At 39.8% G+C, this 10,247-nt stretch overlaps 1 pseudogene; it reads left to right on the forward strand.

Moving 5' to 3' along the window:
* The first annotated feature begins 3,493 nt into the window (after nt 1–3,493).
* Nucleotides 3,494–10,247, forward strand: part of LOC139385845 (transcription factor CP2-like protein 1) — a 35,067-nt pseudogene continuing 28,313 nt past the window's right edge.

Raw genomic sequence — 10,247 nt, forward strand, 5'->3', positions numbered from 1 at the left:
GTAAGGTATCCTAATAAAGTGAAAGTAATGTCATAGCGGGTACATAAGCCTGTAGCAGGGTGCTAGCCAGCAAATGTCTGAGAGAGCTAGCAGACCTACCCGTGGAAGTGACAGATAAGGGTGCCATATCCTATTCCCATTCTCTGTTTCTGGGGATACCATAGACGCTGCACTGGAAAACATGTTGTTTTGGCACAACCAGCCCAAGCACTACCATCAGCATTCAACTGCAAGTTATATTCGGTAAGTGGACATCTCCAATCGGGAAACGTTTGTATTTTTAGGAGACGTTTTTATCATCAGAAAAGTTTTATGCAATAGAGAAAAACGTGACTTTTTTTCTTAAATGCTTTATTTGAAGGGGACTGAAATCAACAATAATAGTTTATTAGTGCACTAAGGCCATGACACCCTTGACTTTTTAAACTTGTTTTACCCATTTCACCGTTATCACACTTGAGTCTTGCTTGCATGAACTTTGGCCGAGGCCTTGCAAATTGACCTATTCCAATTTATTTCAGGAATAAATATAATGTACACATCATATCATAATTTTGTGCAATGTGATTATGCATCATACAATTTGTTGTTTTTTACCTACTTTTGCACCTTGGCCAAGAGGTGCTGATGAGATCAATCTCTGGCTGACCATAAAGAAGCCTCTGACTTATTTGTGATTTGATAAATCTTCTAATGATCAACCACAACTCTCGTTCCCCTCTTTTTCTGCTCTCTCGATATTTTGTCACCTTTCCTGAAACACGATGAGGAATGACACGCAACAGATAATGGTGCCAAACAGTCTCCTTTTCAATACGTTCTCTGTGCAGCAATCTCGCCCGCTGTAAAACAGCAGGATGAAACACTGACTTATCTAAACCAAGGTAGCTATCTTTCTTTATTACTAAATGCACATGTTGCTGAATGGGATTGAAGAACTCATTTCATTGAGTGTAGGCCCACTCAGAAGAACATTCTCCCTCAGCACAGATAAAATGTGGAATAAACATCCCTCTTAAACAATACAACTGCATCACGCACAACTTCAAGCTCATCTTTAGGCAAAGGAAGTTAATGTATTGGTCATAATCTCTCTCTTGTATATGTTTATATGATATTACTATTCTACAGAAGCACTTGCTTGATAGGATGGATATTGTAACAGTAAAGATTTGCAGTTTACAATTGGCAGGCTCAACCATAATGTGGTTGAAAACCTTTGGGGGGTACTGCAAGGGCTCCCCTAGAGGCACCACCCGACTTTTAAAGTAAAAAAAAAATAAAAGGTGTTGAATTGAATACATTCCTATTCCTACACTGCCCCTTTATATGATTAATTTATTTCACATTTTTCCATTTTAATCAAGTTTGTTTTAATGTTTTAAAATGTAGGTCAGTCCTACGAAATTCGTATGGTTAACAGAAAACTAGTGTAGTATACAGGTATAAGCAGCAAATGTTTAAAGGTAGGTTAATTGTATTGTGTATGTATTTTTGACTTTCATGTATCCTATTCCCTGACCTTTTTTTCTTTATCTGTTTATGGATCCTCCATTTCCTGAAACTGTCAACACACAGGTGACTCCTCAATCCTGTTCTTTCCACTTCAGGGTTTGGGCAGGTGCCATCTTTGAAGACTTGGTAGTATCATCCAACTTCTCCCCTTCTGAACTTAGACACCACTACACACACCACTCAGTTCAGCTTACCCTACAACACACCAGCTTCATCACACAACACATCATTTACCTTCTAGTTGTGTTATTTGCTCTTTTTGCATATGTTTAACTTACGTACAATTCTGCTTTCTGGGACAATTCTGCTTTCTGGGACAATTCTGCTCTCTGGGACAATTCTGCTTTCTGGGACAATTCTGCTTTCTGGGACAATTCTGCTCTCTGGGACAATTCTGCTTTCTGGGACAATTCTGCTTTCTGGGACAATTCTGCTTTCTGGGACAATTCTGCTTTCTGGGACAATTCTGCTTTCTGGGACAATTCTGCTCTCTGGGACAATTCTGCTCTCTGGGACAATTCTGCTCTCTGGGACAATTCTGCTCTCTGGGACAATTCTGCTTTCTGGGACAATTCTGCTTTCTGGGACTTGTAAAGTTTTTACATCTTTTTACATTGTTGAAATGTAAATCAAGAGTGTTTTATCTTATAGCAGGAAATTAGGACAATCCTTTGTTTATATCTTCAGTAAGACACGTTTTGTTTGTTGTAAAGGAAACCTTGTTTAACTTTTATTTCATTATTTGAAAAATAACAAGTGGTATATTGAAGATGCCATTTTGTTTATGAATAACACCCATTAGTACAACTCAAGTTGCCACTGTTTGTACATTTTGTTGCAGGTTGTTATAATATGTTGGATCTATGTTTGTTTGTCTATGTGAATTAAATTATGGGAGACGAGTTTGAATTTCAATGGTAATAGATAAAGGTATGTCAATCAAATGACTTTCTTTAAAACAAAGGCTGATATGCATATACAAAAATGAAGTCATTTGATTGAATTTAGACATGTCTGAATACACAGCTTCATCCACTTGAAAGTTCCGTGTCGTCAGGCTGTCAGGAAAGGACCGTCAGATTTCGGTTGTGCTCAATGAAGCAATCTAACAACACTAGAATGGAACAGGTGGCACTTGGAAAAACATATGACATGTTGGTCTGTCTCTGGCCTTGGGCTCTGGGCAGTCATGCCTGAGTCTCTCTGTGTAATAGCCTGAAATGAACGGAACCTTTTACAGGTTGATTCATGTTACAATTTGTTTTATCATCTTAGTAGGTTTAAAAGTGTGCAATTAACTTAATACCAATGCAACCGCGGGGAGAAACATGAACTGATGTCCTTTTGTATGTGTGGAAACAATAATAAAGTATGTTATTTACTCTGTTGTTACCTGTCCAGAACAGCGGTTTAAACATTCAACCTTCGTCCTCTTATAATGGAGAAAAACATGGTCTAGTGAGAACTTCTCAAAGTTGGGGTTTTATTCGGAATTGCAGAAAAGGGGCAGTCACAGGATGCCTGACCCTAACTGGGCTCATGGGCGGTCCTCTGATTCAGTTCAACTCAAAAGGGAATTGGAGTTTCCTTCATTAAACAGTCCAAAATCACATTACACAATTTTACAAACAGTATCATACTCGCTCATTCATCTTATACAACAATTAGATGTAAATCTCATATCTGAGGCTATTATATAAACAGCGTTATGGTAATGTGGCCGCACTGTCTCCCATGAGCCTCACCAAAATGTAACAAACGGACCAGTTCGTAGCTGGATTCTTCGCCGATCTTTTATACCTTCTCCGGAACATAAATGTTGTTCGGACCTCAAGTTCTGTGAGGTGGAAGAAATTCCTTTGTTCTCTATGAAAATTCACTCTGTCGTTATACTGTGTGGCCATGAGGCAGGGTCTTCTCAGGAATTTACGACCTCTCTGACCACAGCAGCCTAGTTGAAGGTGGCAGGGAGAGGGTGATGGGGCTTGCTGTACCCAAAGAGGGCAACGTCATGACACCAGAGAACGTCTTAAGTAAAGTCTGACCACAGTCTATGTTTGATAATTGACCTTTGATATCTGAGGATTTCTACATTACCTTTTGTATCAACTTTATAACAGGTCTGATGTTGAAGTGTAATTACTATTCAGTTATTAGGTATTTATCATTTTAACTAGTAATTTCTAAGTAACTACCTGGTAAAAGGCGGGGTGTAAAATAGAGCGTTACAATTCCTTCTTGCCTGCTGTGATTGACTGATTGTTTCATTGACTGATTTATTGATTGTGTCCAGATATTCCCCTCTCTGTGGGTGTCGTCAAGCCTCGTGCCCACTCGCTGCAGCACAACACTGTAAAGTTTCTCTGGGATCCTGTCAAGAACACATCCGTCTTCATTCAGGTAACACGGTCAAATAACTTTATTTTCCCTGCTTTCTATCTTATTTGGGTCCAGAGGTGGAATTGGGATTAAAGTAAAATCACGTTGACATTAAAAAAAAATTTTTAAGGTGAATTTAAGGAATTTCTAAAGTATTTGTGAGTTCCCACTTCCCAGAGTGACTATTTTCCAATCCCACACGTCTCTTGCATTTGAAACTCTAATTACCATATAGAATGACTCATGAATTGTGTATGTTGTATGTTTGTTTGTGTGCAGGTCAACTGCATTAGCACCGAGTTAACCCCTAGGAAGCATGGTGGGGAGAAGGGAGTGCCCTTCCGTATCCCGATAGACACCTTTACTCCGAACAAGCACAGAGAGTACCTGGAGCATGTGCATTTCTCCAGCTGTCAGGTCGAGGTCTTCAAGGTAAAGGGGCTCTTAGTGGGTGTGGGTGGGAGCTAGTTGTTCATTTATTTTCTTTCTGTACTTAACTAATGTTTTCTTGTCTTTTCTTGAAGACAAAAGGAGCTGATTGCAAACTGAAGACTGACAGGGAAAGATTGATTAAAAAAAGTCCTATCAAGAGTGTGGCAAGTTAAGTGCTTATTGTTCCAGAACAAATAGTGATTGTTTTCTACTAACCTGGTTTTGGTTTCTTGGATTTCCCACCTATGTCTGTGTCAGACTACAATCACAATGTCCTAGTAAAACATGAAGCAGACTTGCCACGCTCTCTGCCAGGACCATCTTATTTGAGAGCGTTCTGCCTCTTTTGTTTCAGTGTTCCCTTTGGCCTGATGCCCCAAATCTCGGTAGCACTAACTGCACTCCTTTCCCAGCCTACCACAGCTCCCCTACTTCATGTAGCTTCACTGAAAGGTAAAACTAAAGTTTCAAATTTTGTTAGTCAAATGTACAAGATACACATGGTACACATGGTAAATACACCGTCCAATGAAATGCTTACTTTCAGGTTCCTTCTCGACAGTGCAACAACATTAAGAAGTAATAAAATATAAGAATACGAACATAAAGTAAATGGCTCAGTAGAATAGAACAATCTTTTTGTTTTTTTGTTATGCTCTTTACTTGTCAGTGTTCCAAACGGGACATTATTTGTATTTTTACCTAAACATCCAAAGGCCATCAGATAGAATTCATAGCAAGCAGACTCATAGCAAACTGTATAGAGTAGATTGAGATTAGCTTTAAAACTACACACTTTCCTCTATGCCCAATGGCAAAATGTGTAGAATTGCTGGAAATTAGCTTTAAAACAGCAACAGTATCTCTCAGCATTACGGAGATTAGCTTTAAAACTGCAATGTTTTCTCTTTCCCCCATGGCATTTTTTTATTTTTATTGCAGGAAGTTAGCATAAGTATAATACAGGAAGAAATAATTTATAGTCCAATAATTACATGTGTTTTGGGGAAGGGGGGATTGGGAGGCAAGTGTTTAAATTGTGCAGTATTTAATTAGCAATAATAATAAGAGTCTGGTAGCAGCAGGTGTGTACGTGCGTGCGTGTGTGTGTCTGCACACATTTTACTATACTTGTGAGAAACCAGAAGTAGTCACAAGAATGGTAAACCAACTAGAATTCAGAGAAGTGAGGAGGCTATTTTAGGCTTAGGTGTTAGGTTTAGGGTTAGAATTATTGTGGATGTGGGTTGTGACTGTGAGTGAGTGCATGTGTGCTAACGCCTTTCGTGTCTGGATGTATCTATTTGCATCTTTGGCAGTTCAGTTGCACAACCCATTTTGCAAAGAATCCTTATGTAGGAATCCTTATGCCAAACGCCACGACCCCACTTACGCTTCTTCTCCATAATGAGTCTGGATATGATCTCCTCCCCGACTACTTCTCAAATACAAGCACATTTAAGCTGTTCTAATTGGTCCCAGAAACCGATGAATTGGGCCAGAGCCTTAACACACATGGGTAAAGCTGCATTTCAGAAATAGTCATTGGCTTAGAAACGATCCAAATGCTGATGACTTGTTTTGTACAATGCCCCTCACTTTGATGTCAGCAGAAAGGACTTCTGCGGTGATAGTCAACGACTGAATGTATGTAGCGATAAATGGATTTAGGGAGGGAGGGCGGAATAAAATTCAGTATGATTCGTCAGGCAAATGTAAGACAAGGTCTCAGTTCAGCCAAATTAGATCCTCCGTTATCTACCGCCCAATCCATTGGAACTGCCTATTTGCACTAGTACGATCAGTACAAATCATTACTCAATGACCTAACTCTTGTTCTCTTCCCTGTTTGTGTTACACTTTACTTTTATAGCAACAGCTCTCCAATCCAGCAGGGGGAGCTGATTCTGTCTGGCTGCTCTTCTGAGTAAGTAACAGCAGGAGTAGTATTAATGCCATTGCTCTCATCTCTTATCTTTTTAGGTGATTGTTTGGAGACGAAGGGCAGTCAGTGGGTGCTATAGCTAGTTATTTCAATGGCTCTTCTTCTTTTTGACATGTAGCACCTTGTGCCATCGTCCTCACCGCAGGACACGCTGCAGTGGCTTCAGTGTCACAGGTACCCGCCTTTCTGTAGGATCATCTCCACTTTCTCAGGTACTCTATAGTGTGTGTGTGCTCATTTTTAAAGTGCTCATTTGATGACTACACAGAGCGGGACTTTGCCGAGAAGCTGTTTAAGTACCAGCCCATCGCGGTACGCTTGGACAGCCTAGGGTGTAGGTGCAAGCTGGTGGCGCTGATATTCGGCAGTCTCGGCCAGGTACACAGGCTTGCAGTGCGCGCGCTCCAAATTGCAGGCCTGATAAAAATTAGGGCGAAGCAATTGGCTAGGTACTGCTCTCTTTCAGCTGTCGTGGGCAGCCTAGCTGTTTGGAGAAGGTGCTTTCTGTACCTGTGCCATGCATACAGGGACCTTTTGAAATGTTTGAATTTTCTTTTTGTACATTTGATTGGTGGATGATTCAAATAAAGTATTTAAAGTGTGTGTGTGATTCATCTAATGTAAGACTTAACCTACTGTTAGTTTGTTCCTGTACACTGTTGCCAGAAATTTGCTTGAAGATGTTAAGTTTGTTTCTAAGTGTCAGCTGTCTTTGTATCTTTTTGTTTTGATGCCTAGGGGTTGATGTTTGAAGGACTTTTCCAGTGAAAATAAAATTTATAGGTTAGAAAATGTATTTTAAAGGTGAAATAATTCACCCATGAATTGCACTCAGATGACTGTCAGACACACATCTACAAATCTATACTTGTTTCTCACTTTCTAATGCAAAAGGCCTTTGGAGAAAATAACCTGGGAATTTTCTCTCTGTGTCTTTATTCCTCCAAAACGTCATCAGACCAGTTTGGAAGTGGCTGTGGATCTTTTGTGAATGTTGTAGGCGCTGACCTGTTGAAGATGGGCAGAGAGGACCTGATCCAAATCTGTGGTCTTGCAGATGGCATCCAACTGTTCAACGCCATCAAAGGAAGGTGAGACTAGACTACAGTTACAGAAAAAGTACCTATAACAGACCAACAAAATGGCAACACTTTACATCTTCACGTGTTTAGTGCTTTGTTCAAGTTTATAGCTCTAAATCTTAACAAGTGGACTTCAGGAAACAGCAGAAGGAGCACATCGACAGGACAGCAGTGGAGAAGGTGGAAGGTTTTAAGTTCCTCGGCGTACACATCACGGACAAAATAAAATGGTCCACCTAGACAGACAGTGTGGGGAAGAAGGCGCAACAGCGCCTCTAACTCAGGAGGCCGAACAAATTTGACTTGTCACCTAAAAACCCTCACAAACGTTTACAGATGAACAATTGAGAGCATCCTGTAGGGCTGTATCACCGCCTGGTACGGCAACTGTTGTTTTGCACACATGGTCCTGTTTTATCAAAATGCTGTGCTGATCAATGGGCAGTTCATTACCTCTGTGAAATGAACATGTATACTGAAAAAATATATAAATGCAACATGTAATGTTTTGGTCCCATGTTTCATGAGCTGAAATAAAAGATCCCAGAAATGTTCCATATGCACAAAAAGCTTATTTATCTCAAATGTTGTGCACAAATTTGTTTACATCCCTCATAGTGGGTATTTTTCCTTTGCCAAGATAATCCATCCACCTGACAGGTGTGGCATATCAAGAAGCTGATTAAACAGCATGATCATTTCACAGATTCACCTTGTGCTGGCAACAAACGGCCACTCTGTGCAGTTTTGTCACATGACTACATTAAAAGATACAGTAGGCTTTATATTTAAATCAAATTGAAATCAATTTCACGTTCAATAAATGTAATTTATTTTGCTAATTGTAGGCTACTGTATCTAATGTTTGCCTCAATTTCATGATGTGTAGGCCTAACAACATGTGCTCAATGATGTTCCAAATATTTGATTTAGTGCATAGCCTAAGCATTAGAATAATCCGCCTCAATATTTGCAGCCATAGATGATCATTTATTTCTAGGAGCTGATCCGTCGTATCTAATGTTAAGGTAAGATTTGAATGGAGAACACTGATCTGAGAGCAGTGCTGCCTTTCTTTGGATCCTAACAGTATCGACACATGCTTTAAAGACGCACTCATTGAACGTTCTCTGTACGTGGTGTTTTGAGAAACGTGAGTTCTTCAACCGTTATAGAAACAATGAATCGTTAAAATCGTCTGCACATCATTCACTCCAGTGTTTAATTGTTCAATTGTAATTACTTCGCCACTACGGCCTATTTAGTGCCTTACCTCACTAATCTTACCTCATTTGTACACACTGTATATAGATTTTGTATTATTGTGTTATTGACGGTAGGTTTGTTTATTCCATGTGTAACTCAGTGTTGTTGTTTGTGTCGCACTGCTCTGCTTTATCTTGGCCAGGTCGCAGTTGTAAATGAGAACTTGTTCTCAACTGGCCTACCTGGTTAAATAAAGGTAAAATAAAAAACACTTGTAAGCTTTCCATCGCTATTGGGAAAATTGCCCTGGCTATTACGTCATAGACATGGCTATTTGCATTTATACAAAACATATGGACTCTCCCTTTAAAGAGGGGAGGGGGGTGGGGTTTTGTTTCCGCTGAAATGCTCTGAATTTGTAAAGAGGAAACTGAGGAAAGGGATTGCCCAGAGGAGACAGACAGTGAAAGCCCCCCCCCCCCCCCCCCCCCCCCCGCACGCAGTTTCACTATAATGTAGCACATAATAATTTAAAATACCTATTTTAACTGTCTTTGAAAATCTTTTATATTTCTATATTAGTGTTCCATTGAATTTGTGCGCAACAATTACTTATTGTTTTACACTAATTCAGTTAAATCAGATGTTTGCCAGACTGTCTTCTCCGTGAGTTTAGCTATTTGTATGTCGTCTGTGTATCCTTCCAGATCTTTCTCCTCCTTTTGACAAAATCTATTCAGCACTGACTAGTATAAACCTAATTTTGCTTACTGGGTTCAGATCTTTGGGAACACACTGAAAAGTAACTTGACACTCCCTGTTGGTCAGTCACTGCAAATTTGGATTAAAATGGCATGAAGCCAGCTACAGTGTCTAGCCAGTTCCATGGTAAAAAATCTGGTATAGTGGTGTGGTTCTCGGTAACGGCTGGACAGATCATAACGAGAGGAGGAGAGTATGTTGTGTACCTCCAAGTTGATTTGCACATTTCCATCGACATTGGTGTTTTATTGGCTTACTGTAGATATGATGGTAGGGAGATTTTAATATTGAGCTTCAACCAATGCCAAACAACTATAATGATGGCATATGTTATAAACAAAATAATCAAATTAATTTAATATAGATTAGATTTACAACAAACTGCAGGTCCAACTACTAAAAAGCACAGGTCAGGGTGCACTTGTATAACACGGGAGTTGTGAAAGAGTAGGTGGATGGTCTAAGGCAGTGATGGGCAACTGTTGGCCCCCTTTTGTAGGCCAGAGGACCGTTTGCGGAAAATACTTTAAAAAAAAATGTTAGATGGGGGGGGGCATTGTTTTATGTTAGGAACTCAGTCGGGGTCTCACCTACTGTTGACAGTTAGAATAATAGAATACACAAGGTGCAATTTTGAAATTTGGTTGTGCGTCAGCAGTCACTCAATTAGCCCATGTCAGCATTTTTTAAATTAGATTGGTAAATTAGTCTACCGGCCAGCTATCTAACCTTGTAGTAAGCATGGTCGAATTACCGACCGGGGTGAGTCACATTGATAATCAGCTATCATATTAAAAACTGCAAACATTTGCCGCCACCCTATGGCAAAATGTGTAGAATTTGCAGGAAATTAGCTGTAAAATCGCACATTTTTCTCTCCGCCCCATGGCAAAATGAGTAGAATTGCATGAAATTAGTTATACAAT

This window comes from Oncorhynchus clarkii, chromosome 3, assembly GCF_045791955.1.
Source record: "Oncorhynchus clarkii lewisi isolate Uvic-CL-2024 chromosome 3, UVic_Ocla_1.0, whole genome shotgun sequence".
NCBI classification, from domain to species: Eukaryota; Metazoa; Chordata; class Actinopteri; order Salmoniformes; family Salmonidae; genus Oncorhynchus; species Oncorhynchus clarkii.